Here is a 21,795-nt window from a genome sequence, read left to right as displayed (position 1 = left end):
AACCAAATTATGCAACTTAGATTAGATAAATTCTAATCCTGAGACCAGTTCTTTTCCACCTACTCAAAAATTTTATTCCTCAGCTAGATTTCATGTAAACATTTTAATAATTCCATAACTCCTTCACAGAGAAGAATGTATTTTCATGAGAATACCGCATGCTTGTCTTTGTTCTAAGATTTTCAGAAAGAAAACAATTGATTAAAATGGTATGCTTTATTAATTTTCTATTTTATGGTTTTTTTTTTTGAAGAGAGGGCCTAAAATTACAATTGATGATCTTGAGGCCAGTTAAATTTGAGACAAATTTCATTACAAAATTAAGAGGAAGTTTAGAAATAAATAAGTGGGTTTAGCAATGGAGATACATCAGTAAATTCAGTAACTTAAAAATTATAGTATAGGCCTCTCTTTTGTTCAGTGTGCTTAATATGTATAAAATTAAATAGCATTTTTGTTATCTCATCAAAGGGTAATTGGAACAACTTTTTATGTTCTCACAATTTTGTTTATATCTTTAGGAAATATAATTCTAAATTCCTGAAATAAGGAGTTAAAAGCACTTATTCCACTAGGAATATAGAAGAGATTGCTTTTTTTACATAGATAAATAATTGGAAAGCTCTATATACATCATAGAATTTAAATAATATGAAATTAGATATAATTAGTTTTTATTTAAATTTTTATGTCACTATAAGATGAGGTAAACTTAATTTGAGATGTTTAACTGGCAATCTTCCAGAGCCTTCAACCATTCTAATTCTTGGATATGTACAAATTCTAAACACACCCCATTCCCCATCCAGTAATTATTAATGACATCATATCACAAAACTGTATTTCATTAGAAAATTTTTCACTCATTCTAATTCAGCTAGATTGTGCCATCCCTACCACACTTTGTAATTTAAATAAATTCCTTGAAGGTGAGGATTACCAAGTGTTTGATCTTTCACAAAAGAAACATGGAGACTTACTCTAATACACACTTTGGAGAGTTTTGAAAAAAAAATTATTGGGTAATAAAAGTATATTTTGGTACTTCAAAACTCTGTAAAAATAAGTCAGGATTAAAATTAAAAAAATATTCATAACTATAAATATAGCCAATTCATTAAGTGTAGCCATATGACTACAGAGAAAACACTAAATTTTGAAGATGTAAAAATTAATTAAATGTAATCTAAAATTAATTATAAACTGAGACAATGGGTGAGTATTTTTGAATTATTATAAAAATGTCCTTAATAGTAACTAAATAAACACAATAAATCAATATAAATTTGTTTGTATGTACATATATATATACATATTTTGTGTATATATATATATATATATATATATATATATATACACACACACACGTGTATATGCACACATCAGATTTTCATAACAAGATTACATAATAGCCAACTGACATTATAACTATGATAGCTAATTTAAAGAAACTACTAATATACTGCTATTAACAGTAGACTTCCTAGCTTATTTTTATTATTTTAAAAACAATTCATTTTAGTTTTTATAGTTATAAAATCCATTTTTACCTGAAGTTTTGACTCCATAAATAATGGGAGTTTCTTCAATTACAAATTTATATATATTTATTAGAGCCACTCTGGATAGAGAACTTTTTGTATCATGTATCAGTCTAGTTGCTGTCCTGAACTATGGTGACTGTAAGTTAAACATGGATTTGTGTGTATGGCGGTGGGGGGGATGATATGTGAGCAAGAAGAATTTTAAATAACTACAGGAATTCTTCAGCACTTCTTTTCCACTTAATGTGACAACAGTTTGTTTGCATCCCAAGTTAAATATTATAAAATACATGAAAATGGTAAATCAATGTAACATTTGAAATAATTCATATTTTATTCTTTGCTTATAAATTTAGTAAATTATGCATGATTTCTCTTAGCTTTCCTTCTTTTCCTTTTCTTTCTTTCTCTTTAATCAGCTATCTCACTTTTTTTTAACCTCTGTTCTGTAAGGTCTATGTCAATATAAACTAATTTTTAGTGTGTCCATTAATTGTTTCAAACTATCTTTTCTTGTCCTAATATGCCATTTGATTATATGCTTAGGAAATTATAGAGGTTGATGTAAATTGTGAAGTAAAATAGTTTGCAGAGTTGTATATTTATGTTTAATAAGACTATGTCCTTAAGGAGTAATGGGCTAGCAATAATATCTGGTCTACAAATTAAATTGGGATTTTTTTTAATGAGAAATAAAGGAATGAAAGGTCTGAAACTACTCAATTTTTTTTCATAATGATTCGTTTTAAGTTGCTCAATTTCATATCTTTTCATTAACTTTAAACTTAACAGAAGTCATATGCATGACATGTGAATTAGTAATAAACTTTTCTTAGTCTCCTCTTAAATGTCTCAGAACTCTTAAGGTAAATATATATATATATATTTGCTATTCAGATCTATACATTCTTTACTACCTTACCAAAAACAAGATATGTAGATCTATACAATTGAATTTCTTTCTCTCGTTATCCTAAACAAAACATCTCCCTACAAGATTGGTGTCTCATTGTAAAAGTAATTGATAAGATAAACTCAAACATGTCTTTCTATCTCTTCCCTTCCCTTCCTTCTTTCCACCCTTTCTTCCTTACTTTTCTTTTTTCTCTCTCTTTTTTTTTTAAATTTCTCCTGCCTTTTAACTGTGAGCATGAAATAAGTGGTTGATCACAATCCTTATACAATTGCCTTAGTTCAAATATCTATTGCAGATTAGATTTCAAAGCTGAAATGAGGAGAAATGTCATCTCATGTATTATGTATTGTGTTTGTTTTGCTTTTAATTTTAGTTGTTACAGTAAAATTTTTGTCTAGTTACAGTGAAACTCTTCATCAAGATACTTTTTAAAGTTTTATTTTTGATGTTTATAAATGTTTTATTGTAGCCATAAGGTGTGTCAGAGTCATGCTCCCTAACTTGTGCCCTGATCCTTAAAATTTGAGGACTTCAATAGATGTAAAACAGCATGAGACACATTGTCTAGACATTGGTGACTTAGATCTCAATAGATTAGATGTTTAGATCCCTCAAATTTCTGTATTTTGTTTTGTAAGGGAGCACAACTTTTTAATATCCATCAAAACTAACCAAGTATAGCTTGGACCTAGAGATGGTTTATCTATATTTCCAAAATTATCTTTCATCTAATTTTCCAGAAAGGTAAAAACAAAATATTACCCAGTGAGTTAAATTCTCATCAGGGAAAAAAATTTTAAGTTGGTTGCCATGGTAATTCCATTCCTGTATGCAATTCCCACTCAACTTAGCATGATGGCATTTGGGCTGAGTAATGAAATGGAAGGAAAGGACTGATGATTTTGCTTGCTTTGAAAATACAATTGGAAGTGTGTATATATCATTCATTCCATTTATTCTCTTCTTGATTTTACCCCCTTTTCCAAAATCTACTGATTTCAAAAACAGTATAAAAATTAGAGTGGATTTATGCATTTATACCTTCACATCGACACTACTAACGATTCAGAATGGACTACCAGCAGGATTGAGCTGATCATGAGCTACATCTAATGTCAGTTTGCCACATTGTTGCATTTTGAGTTATTTGTGGTCAATTATGACATGGGAGCATTGTATTTCATGTCAAAATTAAAATGTTAATCTTATCTTCTCAAACTCAAGTGTTTAGGCTCACATATTTCACACTAATAGGTACATTGCATACTGTCTTCATTTCTTTCCCAGAGAATCAGCATGACTGGGGGTTACTCTTAGAAATACATGTATCTCCATAGGTTATTGTTTCATATACACTGGAGGAAAGTAGCTGAAATATATATTAGAAAAATACAAATGAATATAGTATGCAGTGAAATACAAGAAAGTCAAGTGTCCCCTCAAACACATTTCAAAGTACAAAACAAAACAAAAGTTAAGGTTATTATCTGTGCAAAATCTTTAGGTGAGGTCTTCCCTTCCTGTATATGCAATACAAAAACAGTAATTCCTTACAAACCTAGGATGTTGCTGCAGGATTGATAGAAATATTTCTGTAAAAGGTAACAAACTTAGCAAACACATTTTCTTATTGTTACAGATTCCTATTGTGTTTGTCACAACGATACTTTTTGCTATTCCTAACATTCAAAGCCTAATCTGTCTTTACAGAAGAATCTTTGTGCCATTGAGTAGGTGGGTGATAAGAAAGCACTGTGCCAACTGAACATACAGGATACACAGAGGGAAAAGATCCTCATTAAAACTGCTCTTGCTACCACTTTTCTGGTTCCATCCTGAATAGGATATCTATACCAAAATTGTCAGTTTGGGTTTATCTATTCCAGCTAGATATATTTTGCTGGAAAAAAAAAAAAGGTTTCTTTAATTTTGAACTGTATAAAGTAACTAAAAGCTTAAGTGATGACAGCTAAATCTATACCAGGAGTGAGAAAGACACAAATGTAATTCCAGAATTCATTCTAAATATGTTTCACAAACTATAAATATTATATTACTTGATTATAAAATTCTGATTTCTTTTCTTTGGTAAACTGATAAAAATATAACAAAAGTAGTTGATGAGAAATTTTCTGGTTCTTGCTATTGCTGTTAGGTGTTGCATTTCTGGCTCAATTTCTATTTTTTCCATATTCCACTGATTTGTATTCCAGATTGTTCTTGCACAATTTAGTCCACAATGAAATAGATTGTTCCCTTTTCTTGGGGACATTTTCTATTTGAGGAAATCTTTTCCTCTTTTGTTTATTGTGAATTTTCATGAAGATCATCTCTCTTCCATATGCCCTATAAAATATCTGCTGGATATTTGCTAAATCTGGAAGCAGATTATTCTCTTCTTTCAATGTTCTTTGCTTCATCTTCATACTATTTCAGTGCATGAGAAATAGCATATTCTTTTTCCTATGTTAAGATAAGTTACTTATTTATTTAGATCTAAGAGTTTTAAAGAATTAAACCTTGCATTATTTAATACCACAATATTATCTTTTGATAGAAAAAAAGTCTTGATTCTCTTTTTATTGTTTTATGTCCACTAAGGTATAAGCTATACCAGGTTCCAGAAACAAATTGAGGAATGAATAAGCCCTCTCTTTGGAGGGTTAACTAAAGGGTCAGTGGTAGGTGTAGATGCCCAGGTCAATATTTTCTTCTTCCTTTTTCTCTACAAATTCTTTCCTAGCAACTCCCAGAGATATTACCAATATATTAACATAAACTATTTTTGATTGTACACTTACTTTTTTGTTCTAATTTTCAGCTCAGGTAAAAGTCCATTGGATATGACCATAAGAATGACCTGCTGAAAGCTTTAATGAAACATATCCACTTCCTTTTGTTTGTTTTTTTCCATATGAATCTTTAATTCTGAATTCTCTACTTTGATTGCCATCAGTTAGCTTTTAACCAAGGGTCCAGGTCTCAATCAACTTTGATTTTCTTCATGCCATTATTTATTTGGTATGTAATTATATTTTAGCAATATTTTTCCTATCTGCTCACCTCTTTCATTTCTCTCTAAATTTTTGCCTTGCTTCCAAAATGTATTTGTTTTATATTGCCTTACATTTTCTACAATATAAAATTCTCCAAAACATGAGTATGATTTTCTTTTACTCTCTCTGAAAAATAATAACTGTCTTGCCACTTCTCATAGCAGAGACTAGCAGGCACTTTCTGTGAAGGGATAGGAAGTAGCAATTTTTACTTAATGATCTGTGTGGTCTCTGATATAGATGCTCAAATCTGCCATTGTGGTCCAAAATCAGCCAGAGGCAACATCTAAATTAAGCAGAGATATATTATACCCCAGTAAAAATTATTTACAAAACAGAGTAGGCTAGATTTTACCTGTGGGCATTATTTTGCTGACCATAATTACATAATTTCTTTTTAAATTTCTCTCCTCTCGGATCCAGTCAATCAAATAATATAGCTATTTCAAGTTGAAAAACACTGGCCTGTAGACTAAAGTTTACCTTTTATCCTGACCTTCAATGGAATTCATGTTTTCATGCATCCAAGCCTTGTTCAGAGCTGCTAAGCCTGACTGACCCTCAGGTGTCCAGTTTTCTTTGTCTGGATCATCTTTATAATCACTTTTCCATTATTTTGGAGTATATCTTTGAAGCTTCCTTACATGGGGCCTCTTTGCTTCCTCCAACCATAGGTGAATTCACCCACTCCTCAAATCTCATGGATTTTATACATATTGCTCTTTTAATACATTATATTATAGTCACTTATTAACCCATCTCATCGTCTCAATTTACTGCAGTATCCTAATGAAATGCAGGATTTGTGGATGGTGTCTTTTGAAGTGTCACAGTGATTTTTGCAGTATAAGGACTCCTTAACTATTTACTTTAATAATGGTTATTATTGGCTTTTCTGAGAAAAAATTATACCAGCAATGTATTTTTCCCACAAATGGTATATTATCATAAAAATCCAAATTTTATAAGGTTTTATCATTTTTTTCAGTTAATAAATGTTTATAAGTGTGTGTGTTAGATGTTCTCCTAAACTCTAGAATTGATATATATGAGCAGGCTAATGAGGGTTCTACTCTTATAGATGGCATTGTGTGGACAGGGGCTTGGTGGAGAAGCTGAGATCATACATGCCTACATAATGTCAGGCAATACTGCTATGCTGGGAAAGATTTAATATATCCTTAGAAAGTGAATATACCTTTAAATTAGATGATTCTAAAAGGAATCTGAGGAAATGACTACTGAGCTAAAACCTATAAAATAAGCAGAAACAATATTCAATTGTTTATAACAAGGAGGTGATAGGAGGAGAAAACAAATGAGAATAAACAATATGTTTGAAGCAAAGAAAAAAGACCAGTATATCTGGTAGTAATCATTAACTTTCATCTGTATTAAGAGGAAACACCTGTAACATCTATTAATTTATTTATCTATCATCCATTCTTTAATATAGATATAAATATCAAGCTGGAACAGGAGAAATGCAGGAAGGACTTCAGTATAGCAGACAAAATATAAAAAGTAAAGAGCAGAATAAAACTTCTGGGCAGTAGTCTAGGAGCCAAATGTCTTCCTTCAGGAAATTGGTGAACATCACTAGAAAGATGTTCAGGGGAAGGTACTGATTTAGTAGTCAAATGTCTTTAGTTATAGGGATAAGTATGTTACAGATTTGGAATTTGGAAGCAATGGTATCATGGGAAACATAGTTTTCTAACTGTAGTGTATAAACTCTGAGAGAGCATTTAGACTGTTAGTATCCTTGTTGGTTAGTTTAAGATCAGGTCTCTCCAGTGTACTTGCTTAAGTGTTATACAACATGGGCAAAGCTTCATCAAATCCTTGGTATAAACTACAGCAGATCCAATAGAGTATAGAGGACCAGCTAGTTTAGTTTTGTATGCCAGTGCATGAAAATTTTTTCCCTTCTCTTCATCTTCGATATTGAGGATTCAGAAAGATTCTGAAAGCTATCAAAGCTCTCTGTTGGTATTCAACACACATCAAATAATAATGAGAGAAATCTTGAAGGTGACATCCTTCTAATTCAGTTTACAGGGACAAGTTTGTTCTTGCAATAACACACCATGAAACTTTAATAATTTAATAACTTTGCAAAAGAAAGAATTTGCCTGTCTCTAGAGTGTACCTTACTCTATTGTTGACATCTCCTGTGAGATTCTCAGAGACTCTATGCTTATTTTAAACTTAAAATGTGTTTTGAAATGAGTAGTGTGAGTGTTTGCTGTGATTATCTACTTCCGAGACAGGACCTGATTAAAAGACTCTTGATGACCTTTCTTCCACCAGGTGTATCTACATTTCTTGCTGCTCTTGAGGTCAGCACAGAAAATATGGGTAATGATAAAACTAGTGTTATGAGTAAGTGGATCAAATTATTTCCTGTATCTTCCATAGGAAAGCAGATTTTGTCAGGATTTTATGAATTTAACATTTGAAAATTTAGGACTGATTATCTTGGTACTGAAGATGATACTTTTCTAGCTATGTGAATCTATAGGTATAGGATGTGGTAGAACAAAACAATTTTCTTTTTTTTTAGTTATTCTTTTTTTTATTTATTTTTTATTTTTTTTAATTGGTTGTTCAAAACATTACAAAGCTCATGACATATCATCTTCCATACATTTGATTCAAGTGGGTACAAAACAATTTTCTATGCACATGCTCTTGTGTGAATGTTTATTTGTTTAAGGAAATTGAACATCATATACATAAAGGGCTGTATAATCAAAATAATTTTAAAAAATGCTCCAGCCCTCTATGCCACTATGAATCAGCCTCATTATATCAAAGAAATCATTGGACATAGGGCATAGGGGTTGGAGGGGAATGGAGGGGATATGGGATTATTAATGATGGTGGAATGTGATAATCATTATTATCCAAAGTACAGGTATGAAGACACAAATTGGTGTGAATACATTTTGTATACAGCCAGAGATATTAAAAATTGTGCTCTATATGTGTAATTGGAATTGTAATGCATTCTGCTGTCATATATTAAATAAATAAATAAATAAATAAATAAATAACAAATGCTCAAAAATCTATGGTTGAAAAGGAGTTTTTGCATTTCCCATAAAGGGAAAGTGATGCCCTCCTTGATTCCATTGCGGTCCCTTGATGATGATGATGATGATGATGATGACAATAGATACATAGGGAATGAGACAAGTATTGATAAGTTATAGGTAAATGAATTAATAAGTTAACTACTAAATATATGCACACATTTTATTATTATGATTCAGTATTCTGTAGTAAGAACAATAAAACTAATTGAGAAAAGTTAAGTGTATTGGGTTATTAGTAACATTTACTAGTTATTTTTAAAATGATGGACAATATAACATATGGCAAAATCCCAGGAGGTCTAATGGATTGTTTCTATGCTAAGGGATCTTGTACTTTAGCAAAATAAAAAACTTCATTAGAACTATAGTATAGAATAAAATGAGCTGTGTTGGATCTCTGAAGAAAGTGCCCCAGAAGGAGTCATAAATTTATTAACACCTGAACTTATTTATGGTTTTCTTGTAGTTTGTTAGTTTTTATAGATTTTGCATGTTATAAGTAATCTTTGCCTAGTTTAAAGATATAGGATTTTCTCCAATGTTTTTACAAGAAGTTATATCATTGTAGCTCAATATAATTTCTTTATATTATATATAAATATATAAAATGTATATAAATTCAAATAGAAATTTGAATATAAATTCAAATATAAGATCTATGTCATATAATATACTTATTATATAATGTGAGGAATAAGTCAAGGCTTATTTTTTTAAAGAATATCCAAATATATTTACACCATTTATTGGACACATTACTTTGTCCCCAATAAATTACTTTGATACCTTATGAGAAACTCAACTAACTCTATATAGGAACTCTGAAGTTTGTAATATTTTGTAGGTGACAATAACTTGTATTTTCTTCTGAACCACATGAGTTTTTATTTATCTGCCTGTCTATGCCCTGGGTGTTATTTTTCTCATTTAGTATATGTAACAAAGCACTATATACCTGAAACATGCAATATTTTAGACCTGAGCAATGTGAGTTACAGAATTTAGTGTCAGTGGAGAAGAGGTAGGGGGCAAAGGAAGTAATTGCTTGTACTTTTAGAAATATGATGGAATCTGTTGCTATTATGTCTTGAATTTCTAAGGTTAAAAGACTTTAAATTATGTTTGATCACCCAGCAAATTGTCACTTGTTCATCACTGTGGGGTGCAGAGAATGCTGGGTGGCCATCTGGCTCTTATTTCCAATGCCAGGAAGCAGGCACTTGACAGGGTTGAAGCTATGAGAATTTTAGCTATATTTAAAGGCAAACTGGACATTTCCTTCTTGGTTTGAAGGCATGGATTATATAGTTTAACTTCAGAACTCAGACTGGGAAAATAGGGAAATTTTTTCATCATTTTATGTCAATTTTGACTTCTTTGCTGATATACTTAAAACATTTAGAGCTTACATACTGAAATGCAAACTGAACCAAGGTCTATTTTTTTTCTAAAAATTTAAAAACTAGTCCTTTGAAAGTTGTATATTCATGATATCAATTTTCAATTGAATGCAAATGACAATAAGCCCTATTATATCTAGAGGTATTATCTTAGTATCAAACTTTTATTAAGGTCTTATTGTAAAACAAATCTCACAGAAGAGTTCTTCAATTCTAGGTCAACTCAATTGTAATTTCATCCAAAAATATTAATCAAGCCATAAAAATTCTGTTGAAAATTTGTTAAATACCTATCACTTTATATTCTAAACCACCCTAGTTTTGAGGAGACAAAGATAGTAGCTTGAAAATAAATTGGAACATTCAAATTTAGTGAGTATAACAAGACATACCACCACTCTCAATAACCCTGATAAGATCATATCTGGTTTTCCTTGTATCTGTATTTTCCAGTAGATGTTTTAGAAAATCTTAGATTCGTATATGTTCTTTCAATCTGAAAACTGTTTTGTACCCCCCCACACTGTTAATGAAGTCAAATTTGAACCTCTGAGTTTATCATTCAGATATCTCTCTGATGTGACATCTACTGTCTCATTTAACCATCTTATTCTCCAAGTCCAAACTTTACCCATGTCACAACTTTACCTAGAAACAATAAAAAATGTGTTTGGATCCTATTATACACCTTAATTCAGTATCATCATTTATCTAGAATACTCATCTTGCACGTGACTAAGTCCTAAAACACCAAATCTTAGAAGACTAAATTTAAATAGCAATTGATCCAAGGAATGTTATATTGCTAGTTGCAACAGTTTATTTTCCCTATAGTAATTATTTAATTTATTCTTACACAGTCATGAATTTATCTAGACTCACATCAGCATAGATCATAATTCATTTGGCTCCGAATTGGTACCTATCTCAGAAGAGATGACAGTACCTATCTTTAAAACTTGGTTATAGTAGGTACCCACCACAATTTTGGTAAATAATAAAAGCAAACTGGTAGCTTTCTCACTATACAAATCCTGCAAGAAATATTTTAGATACTTCCTCAAACCTATCTCATAAATATGTCCACTCATCAATCATTTCTGAAACTGACGGTCTCCCATATTAATAATTCAATATTAAGTTCTGTTAAATGAAGTGTATACATTAATCAGCTTCTGATATGAATAACATCTGGCATGGCTTCATGAGTGATTCAGTTTTACTGTTCAAGTTCAAACATTCTAGAGTCTTGTAAAATTTACTCTTGTAAACACCTTACTGGGTTATGGTTGATAGGTAACATAACATCTCCAATCAAGTGTACCTTTCACTGAAATATGTAAACATAAACATAAGCTTTCCTCCTTTCTCTATGTCAATGTGAGAAACAAACACAAATTTATAGATATATATTCTTAGAATTTTTGTCACTATTTTAAAAAAAGTTATAGGAATTCAAAATTTCGGGCTGGGGATGTGGCTCAAGCGGTAGCGCGCTCGCCTGGCATGCGTGCGGCCCAGGTTCGATCCTCAGCACCACATACAAACAAAGATGTTGTGTCCGCCGATAAATAAAGAAAATAAATATTTAAAAAACCCTCTCTCTCTCCCTCTATCACTCTCTCTTTAAAAAAAAAAAGAAAAAAGAAAAAAAAAGAATTCAAAATTTCTACAGACTTTCAGTAAATGCTCATTCAAAGGCAGAGATAGATTGATAGCATATGATCTTATACTGATCAAGTTAATAATGTATGGTGGGTCTCAAAAATTCAAAGGGAGAGTTTATTTTTTTCATATTATTATTTGCAACACTGAAATTCTCAGCATTGCAATGAAAATATACACTAAGAGGTGTTACAAATATTCTTGGAATCAGTTCCAAAATTCAAATACTGAAAATTCTAAATAAAAAAAGAAAGGGACAAGAAAGAAAATTAGAAGAGTGGTGGTTTTAAGTATATTGTTCTTTAGAACATCTGAAGATAAGTTATTTATTACAAAAATGTACTAATAAGTACAGGAAAAACACAGAAAAATGATATCATTCAGTTATGTTAACAAGTGATAATACATGGCTCATGAAAAACCTGCTTACAGTGTAGTGCAAAACTAATTTTCTTTTTGGAGATAAGTAAACCTTATTTTTGTTAACCTTTTTAATAATTTAAAATAAATAATCAAAGATTCATGCATGTTTATAACCCCAAAACTCGTAAATTCAGTAAATCTACTGTTCATGAAAAAAGTGCAGGGAGTGGGAAGGAGGTAATAGAGATTATTAGTAAAGTATTAGACAAACAAGATGATTTTTGGAATAAGAAAATGAAGCAAATCAAATTGATCCTGGAAATCATTTGTAACCAGAAGACGTAAAAGTCAATGCACTGGGAAAAATGGAAGAATCAGAGGGTGTTCAAGACAAGTGGTTTGTTTTTCTATTAGATCAACAGATCTATCCTTTCTATTTCTATCCTTTCTATCTTTTGACAACAAGATCTAGACTTGCTGTCAAAAATTCCAGACTTTAAAGGGTATCTAATTGGTGAAAATTGTTAAAAGATTTAAGAGATATTTATATGCAGCTAAATGACAAAAAAATAATATTATTTTTTGGTTGACTACATAATCCATAAATAGAGTCTCTACTTTGCTCAAACTAATATAAAAATTGTACTGTTTAATTTAAACCAAAACTATTAAACCATTTTCACCCATATGATTCTCATTTATGATAGTGTTATATAAAGGCATTTACATAGTATGCTGTACTTTATAAATTAGGACTTTGGGGTGGTGTATACTCTATCAACAACTCTGACTCACAACAGAAATCAATGAAGGAAATTTGAGTTGTAAATTTTAAAAAGCCTTATAATGTAAATGAGATACACACATTCAATAATTGAGAAAATAATATTATATGTGTATGTTAAGAAAATAGCATTATAAATAATAGTATTATAAATGTAGTTATAGTAGGACTGCTGAAAATTTTAATGTGAGATGCTAGATAAAAAGTATATTCTAACATACTGGTTTTTTAAAAGACATATTTTTACTTGAGAAATTTATGGAGACTTTAGATGATTTTTCTTTTAAATTTGTATTTCAACTGGTACATAAAATTTTAAAAATTATACAGATTAATAGTGTACCATGTAAGGTTTTGATAACTGCATACACTTCATAATGATAAAATTACATTAAATATATGTTGTCCCAAACTTTGATCATTTCTTAATGTTGAAAGCATTCAAAATTCTTCTAGCTTTCTGAAAATTACAGTACATTATCATTTTCTATAGTCATCCTATTGTGCCATAATACACCAGGATCTCTTGTTTCTATCTGACTCTCACTTGGTACTATGACTACTCCCTACCCCCACCAATACTTCCCAAACTGTAGTAACCATTAGTAACCATTCTACTTTCAACTTCTATTAAATCAACTATTTTGCTTCTATTTAATGAGTGAGATCTTGCAGTACCTGTCCTTCTGTTCCCAGCCTTTTTCACTTAACATAATGATCACTATTTCTATCCTTACTGCAAATAACATGGTTTTATTCCTTTTTAGTCGAAATAGTATTACATTTTACATGTGCACCAATTTTCTTTACCCATTAATTAGTTGATAGACCCTTAAGTTGTTTCTTTTTCTTGGCTCTTGTGAATAGAACATGGAAATGGAACTGTCTCTCCAATGCAGTGATTTCATTTTTTTGAATATATATTCAGTAGAAGGATTAGTGGACCACATGATAGTTCTATTTTTAATATTTTGAGAAAACTCCATACTGTTTTCCAAAATTATTACATTAACAAGATTTCTACCAACAGTGTACAAAGGTTCACTTTTGCCTACCTCAACCAGTACTTGTTATTACATTTTTTTATAATAGCCCTTTTTTGGGGGATAAGTTGATATCCTGTTGTGCTTTTGATTTGCATTTCCCTGCGACTTGCACTGTTGATCTTTTTTGTTGTTGTTGTTCTTTTTCATGTACCTCTTGGCAATTTGTATGTCTTCTTTTGAGAAATGAATATTTAGATTTACTGCCCATTGTTAAATCAGATTACTTATTTGGTATTAATTTTTTGAGTTTCTCATATATTCTGGATGTCAATTCCTTATCAGATATATAGTTCTCTAATATTTTCTCCACTCTGTAAGTTGTCCCTGCACTATGTAGGTTGTTTCCTTTGCTGTGCAGAATCATTGGCTTGTTAAAAAACCCTGTTCATTAAGAAGGAGCTAGTCCAAAATTTAAGGAACATCTTTAACTTAAGTTAGAAAAATTATGTTAATTTCTATATGTAACTCTTAAGAACACGAAAACTAAAATTTGAAGAATGCTGGATTCAAAAGTTGAAGAAAGTTGTTTTCCAACTCATTGCAAATATAAAATTTTGATTTTGAAAAGCCAACAAGTATTAAATTACTCAGTGTGGACATGGAAATTAAATGTTTCTAATTCAGAAATTATTAAGGGTTTTCACTGGTGGTATGAAATGTAGGACTTAAAGTTTCTTAAGGTCTTCTTCTGAAACTGGCAAAAGTATGTTGTCTAGCCATATCTAAACTAAAGCAAATTATTATAAGGCAAACTTGTAACTTCAAGGATATTATAAAGGGTAATTAAATATTGGATCTGAGCTAAGATTAATACTTAAAAAGAGTAGTATGAGAAAGAGCATTGTGTAGGTGCATTAAAATATCTTAGAAAGTAGTCTGTATCAGGTAGATCTTGAATTAATCACAATTTGCCCAAGCCAGAAATTTTCTTACTCACTGCCTTGATGAGAACCATCTGGAGGAAGTATAAAAACATCCTTGTACCTACATCTATGAATACATTTTGTACTGTCTTCAAGATAAATTCCTAGAAATTAAGTGATTAGGGTCAAGAGTTTGTAATATTTAGAATAACTCTCGATTTTAATTTGATGACTTTATTTTCCCTAGTTTAATTAGAATTTACAGGGAATCTGAGGTGAATTTCTTCTCCTTTTCTGAGTGCACTTCAGAACCTGTGAAGAACCTGTTATTTTATAGCATATCAAAACTGACAAGCCAGACTGCCAGAATGCCATGGTTGCTTGTGAAAGACATGAGGCTCCTGTATCAGAGACAATGGGCTTTTATTATTCACAGTGAGGCAGGAAACATAAGCTTCATGCTCACACTGATTCTCTTTGGTCCAAAGTTCCTTGAGGATGATACAGAGAGACCCAGAGGAATGCTGTAAACATAGCATATAAAAACAATGTCTTTAGATGAACCCATTTTTGAAATGGACTGCTAACTAACTTAACAAATATTTGAGTGGCACAGTAATATCATCTTTATTATCCTATTCAGAACACAAATTTTCCATGTGACTGGAGATAATTTTTCTATCTTCCACTGTTTTTGTTGTTCACATATCCTTGTGGGCGGGGGGCGGGGGAGCTCACAGAAGACCTGAAAAACTGTAAAGGACCTGTTGAGGGTTGCCTTTTAATAGCCCATCACTTTTAGATGATTTACTATTTTATATTGCCAAGGCAATTTGAATATATGGGATGACTAGCTGATTAATTGTGTTTGGGGTCCAAACTTGTTTTGGAGATAATTGTTGTTTTTTTAACCAATGCATACATGGCAGTAATCATAAAATTCAACTCATGGGATTTTGGTAAGAAAAAAAAAAGATATGAGAGAAATTTTGTAATATGTCAAGGTTTTACAAATACATGTCATTTAAGAGTAGTAATCAAATATCACTTCTTTTGCTTGAAAACTGCCAAGTAAGACAATATAAGGAAATTCAGGGGAAAAAATTGATGTTTAGGAGGTGCCAATATACACATCTATATAATTTCTTTTATTTCTTTTTGGTACTAGGGATTGTGTTCAGGGTCAATAGACCACCAAGCCACATTCCCAGCCCTATTTTGTATTTTATTTAGAGACACGTATCTCATTGAGTTGCTTAGCATCTCGCTATTGCTGAGGCTGGCTTTGAACTTGTGATCCTCCTGTCTCAGCCTTGTGGGATTACAGGCAGGTGCCACACACATGGATTATATAATTTCTGGATTTGGAGATTCATTAAAGAAGAGGACTCATTATTACATTTAAAAATATACAGTATCTCATGATAGTCCCACCATATATTTCTACAATATTTGGTAAAAATAACATATTTTGCCCACATGGGTCTTTTTTTGTTGTTGTTGTGGTTGTTGTTTGGCATATATAATCCCCTTTGTCTTTAGTGAAGAAAATAATAATCACCTATCAATACAATAACTTAGCCTTTATCATTATCTTAAAGATCCTTCAATAATTAAGATTTTCTCTATACTCTCCTCTGTAACTAACATTAGTAGATAGTCAACAATAGACCAAAAAAAAAAAAAAAAGAAAGAAAGAAAACTCAGAAAAATTATTTAAAGACAGAGTAGATTGAGATTTTTATATATGTTTCTGTATTTCATAAGCAATAAGATTTGATTTGGTTTAAATAACTTTTACTAATCTTCATACAACAAAGCAGATAAATAAAATTCACTAAACAATTTTACTTAATATATTTTATCTTTCAACCATTAATTTTGTTTTTAATATTATTTTTAGGAAACTCTTTGGAAGCCGGTTATGGTAATTTCCGTTTCTGATGCTGCCAGTAATATTTGGCATTCTTTGGCTTGCAACTGCATATACCTTATTACTCTCTCTGTTTTCACATTACATTCTATCACTGTCATTATATTATCTCTTTATAATGACAGCAATTATGTTGAAATAAATCTTAGTAATTCAAAATTGTATAATAGAATATCATAAATGGTGACTTAAAGAACAAACATTTTTTATTTCACGGTTCTGGAGATTGGGTTGGAATGTCCAAAATGAGTTGTCAGCCGATCTGAGGTCTGTGGAATGCACAATTTCTGGTTTGCAGAATCACCTCCTCATTTGATCCAAAGAAAAATCATCTCTAGGGTCTCATCTTCAAAAGGCACTAATCCCCTTTATGAGGGCTCCATTCTTATGAACTAATTATATCCAGAAGGTCTTGTCTCCTATTTATCATCACACTGAGAATTAGGATTTCAATATAACATTTTAGGGGTACACAAACATTTAGTCCACAATAGAAGCTCACCTATTCCAGTAGGACCTCATCATCTATAATAAACCTGTTTCCAAATAGATTCACATGCAGACATATTTGCAGAAGTACTTCAACACATCTATTTGGAGGATGCAATTCACCCTATAACAACAGCAAAAAGATGATAAAGATCACAATTGAAAGTTAACCTTAAAGTTTCATTAGAAATGGTGAATTCTTCCCAATATCCATTATGTGTTTCCACTATTCAGAGTTATTAGAGTGGTGTCAAACAACCATGATAGAGGATCAGGCATTCTATCTTAAAAAGCAAAGTCTACTAAACTATTTTACCTAATATATTTTATCTTTCAACCATTAATTTTTGTTTTGAATATTATTTTAGGAAACTCTTTGGAAACCAGTTATGGTAATTTCAGTTTATGATGTTCCCAGTTATATTTGACATTTTTTGGCTTATAACTGCTTATACCTAATTTCTCCATCTTTTGTCACTTTTCATTCTATCACTGTCATTATATTATCTCTTCATAATGACAACAGTTTTGTTGAAATAAGTCTATATTTTTATATATTTTATCAGTTATTGATTGCATCTGCATTATTATAGGAAACATCATATATTGAAGCATCAAGTCTCATTTTATGCAACTGAATTACAAAACATGCTGTAAGTGATGAGACTCTTACAGATGTCCCTGTTTTCAGAAAAAAAAAAATTCCCTTGCTTTCTCTCGTCCTCCTCAGCTTTCTCCTTCTCCTCCACTTCCTCCTGCTCCTCCTCAACAACCATCCCTTTCTATCTAGTAGACCCTCTGTATTAACAGATTCCACATTCACAAATTCAACCAAGCATGAATATAAAACATTTGGGATAAATACATTAGTACCAAACATGTACAGACATTAATAACTATTTACACAACATTCCATTGTATTAAATATCATAAGTAATCTGGACATGAATTAAAGTATGTGGGAGTATGGTATATACAAAAACTATTGTTTTACGTAAGAAACATGAATATTCAATAATTCTGGTTTATACACACATACACACATATATGCACACACACACACAAATGCGCACATAGTGGAATTGGAATGATCTGGAGTCACCTACCTTAACAGTACAATTTTACATCAGATGTGAATATGCCCTTCTTAAAACACCTACTTAAAATAAAGGTTATATGATTTTTTTTGTTCCTTTTTGCATTCCAGTCTCCTTTGTGATTAATAAAAGTTAGTAGAAATGGAGTCTTTGCTTTCCCATTGTTTGTCAAGTAGGATTTATATATTACCACTGACAAGATACCGAAAATTCTTGAATTCACCTGGATACTTACAGGGCTAATCTTGAGGCCACAAGACCTCAAAAGTGTCATATATATAAAATTTCTAAAGAGAATGAATTCTTCTTCCCCTTCTCTGACCTCATAAGAGAGGTATAAAACTTGAGTTGTTATGGTGACTGTAGATGATGAACTTGAAGTGGATTAGCAAAGTTGCTTCATAGACGAGAAGATGTCTTAGCCTATGCAGCATTCAATAACAAGTGAAAGTACATAAAGTACATGAACTGAACTGGGCTGGGAAAGATTATAATTGTGAATATTATGCTTGGGGATTAGGTTGTGCTGTGGTAATACACCAAATTATCCATGCCTTCGAGGAGTAATAATGTATTTTCCAAACTATTTCTAACTGTTTATTTTAGTTTCTTGAAGATATATGTTGACTCTACCTACTTATTATATTGCCACCTCATTAGAAATTTTTCTCGCTTATGATGGTGAAGAAATAACACAGAGACACACACCTTGGATCTTAAATGCTTCCCTTGGAAATGATACAAATTATTATTGCTCCAATTTCACTAGTCAAATTAAATCACATATTCAGAAAATGCAATCATCTTAAGTGTCTGAACAAAGAAAATAGCTGTAAATAGTTGAAAACCTTGTATGTCTACTGCAGTTTGTGTGGAGCTAAATTTTAGTTGTTCTCAAGTTATCCCATTTTTATTAAGTATTTTCTCTTGGTTATTTTTATTGCTGTTAAATGAGATACATTCTAATTAATAATTTTCTGTCTATTTATTGCTGGTATAAAAATGTGGTTAACACTTTTTATCCTTTCTTCAACCTTCTTATTAAAAACTATTTGCATATTTTAATATTCTGAACATGGTATTGTTTGAAGCTTAAACTAACTTTCTATGCAGTTGATAATGATACCATGAAAATTAAATCTAGAATCTTCCATTGCAAGAACAATAAATTATCATTTTTTCTTACATGTTTTAGTGGGTAAGACTTCTGTGATAGGTTGAATAAAGGAACCATTAATATCTCTTTTCCCCCTGATTTTGAAAATAATATTTTATACATTTTAGTATATATTAAAGTCATATTGGCTAGAGAATTTGAATAGACCTTATCAGATTAAGAAAATGTCTAGGTTTGTCACATATAACATGTATTTTTAATAAAATTTGGTTTTAGTATAAATAGCTCATATTTATTTTGCTCATTAGAGAAAATCATACAAAAATATGACAAATCATTTATTGTTAATAATTAGCAATAATGTAAATTTAAAGATAAATGTTTCTCAGATTTAACTATTGTCTACTTTTTTCTGCAAATCTCTTCTCTCTCTCTCTCTCTATATATATATATATATAGAGAGAGAGAGAGAGAGAGAGTGGGAGGAATAAAGAAAGAACAGGTCCTTATAAAGAAATACAAACCAACCCTATCACTAGAAAGGAAAGGAAAGCAAACTGTGATCTTTGAGTTCTTTGTAGACTCATTGGACTAATAATATTATATCTTATTTACCAGATCATTGGAATTTTTATTCTATCTCCATAGTCACAATCAGCCACAATACCCAGAAGCATTGCCTTTGCCATCTGAGCTTCAAGATGTTCTAAATAACACCAAATACACTCATGGTCCATGAATAATAGGCCAGCAAGCTTTCAGGGACACAGTATAGTTCATTAAATCTATAGTGACATCATTCTCTTTTTTCATAAAATGATTGTTTGGAATTTCAAAGATTATGACAGGACTTACCTTACTTAAAATCTACCATCGATAATCTTGTTTTTCTTTGCCATTTGAATTAGGTGTAACTTGATTATTATGTAGTATTTTGTCTTATTATTAATTGTGTAAATAATTTGTCTAGTATTTCAAAAATACCATACTTAATGAAATACTTATCATGACTTTCACTAAATTATTCAATACAAATTGAGAATAATTATTTCAATTTATTTATTTATTTACATGTATTATACCTACTTATCTATTTATAACTTTGGTCTATTTCTGCCAAAATATTTTGCACTTATTTGTTCTGTCTACTTTTTTTTTTCTTTGCTGAGGGTTAGGGATGGGATAGTTAAGGAATTTATTTAACTTTTTTTGTAGACTTTTAAAATTTTCCTCAACCTAGTATGTATTTTTTTTTTTAAAAAAAAAGCAAGTACATATTTCCTCATCATTTTGTGAGTTTACAATTTTTCTCATCTCCATATGGTAACAGCTAGGTTCACTCATATAAAGTAAATTTCTGTCATTTGAAAGCTAAGATTTCTGTCTTCTAGAGGAAAAATAAATATGAGGCATAAGTACTATAATAGCTAGAGGATAAGGTCTAAACCATACTCTTTCAACCTTGTTTAATCGCAGCCAAAACTAAAGCAACAGAATTCTGTTATGAAAAGAGGGACCTGGGTTTGCTCTCTAGTACAAATTCAGATAGCTTCATTTACCCTGCTTTGCTAAATCAAAAGCAGCCTGCACTTCAGTTCTCCTACCTTTATACATTGCTCAGTAAGTAGCACCAGTTTTTGATCAGAGGAATTTAACAGCACTACCACAGTAAGAGCCTTTGAATTCTGGATTTTTCCTGACTGATCTACTTTAAGAACAGGGCTCCAAAAGTACAATTATATCTTAACTGGGCACTGCCTATAGTGAATATAAGAAAACAAAAGTATGTGAAGATGAAGACCATCTCAAAATAAAACATGCTGGGAAAAAATAGTAACTAAGGCAACAGCAGTAATGGGAGAATTGCTCAGTACGAGCTACAGACGGACATCTTTTTTTTTTTTTTTTAATTGATTTTATTTTTTTAAGTACACGACAGCAGAATGCATTACAATTCTTATTACACATATAGAGCACAAGTTTTCATATCTTTGTATATAGAGTATGTTCACGCCAATTCATGTCTTTATACATACTTTGTTTTTTTTGCATTACAATTCTATTTTTTATATTTATTTTTTAGTTTTAGATGGACACAATATCTTTATTTTATTTTTATTTTTATTTATTTATTTTTTTAATTTTTTATTGTTGGCTGTTCAAAACATTACATAGTTCTTGATATATCATATTTCACACTTTGATTCAAGTGGGTTATGAGCTCCCATTTTTACCCCATATACAGATTGCAGAATCACATCAGTTACACATCCATTGATTTACATATTGCCATACTCGTGTCTGTTGTGTTCTGCTGCCTTTCCTATCCTCTACCATCCCCCCTCCCCTCCCATCCCCTCCCCTCTTCTCTCTCTGCCCCCTCTACTGACATTCATTTGTCCCCCTTGTATTATTTTTCCC

This window comes from Marmota marmota, unplaced genomic scaffold (genome assembly GCF_001458135.2).
Source record: "Marmota marmota marmota unplaced genomic scaffold, marMar, whole genome shotgun sequence".
NCBI lineage: Eukaryota > Metazoa > Chordata > Mammalia > Rodentia > Sciuridae > Marmota > Marmota marmota.
This window is presented reverse-complemented; position numbering follows the sequence as displayed.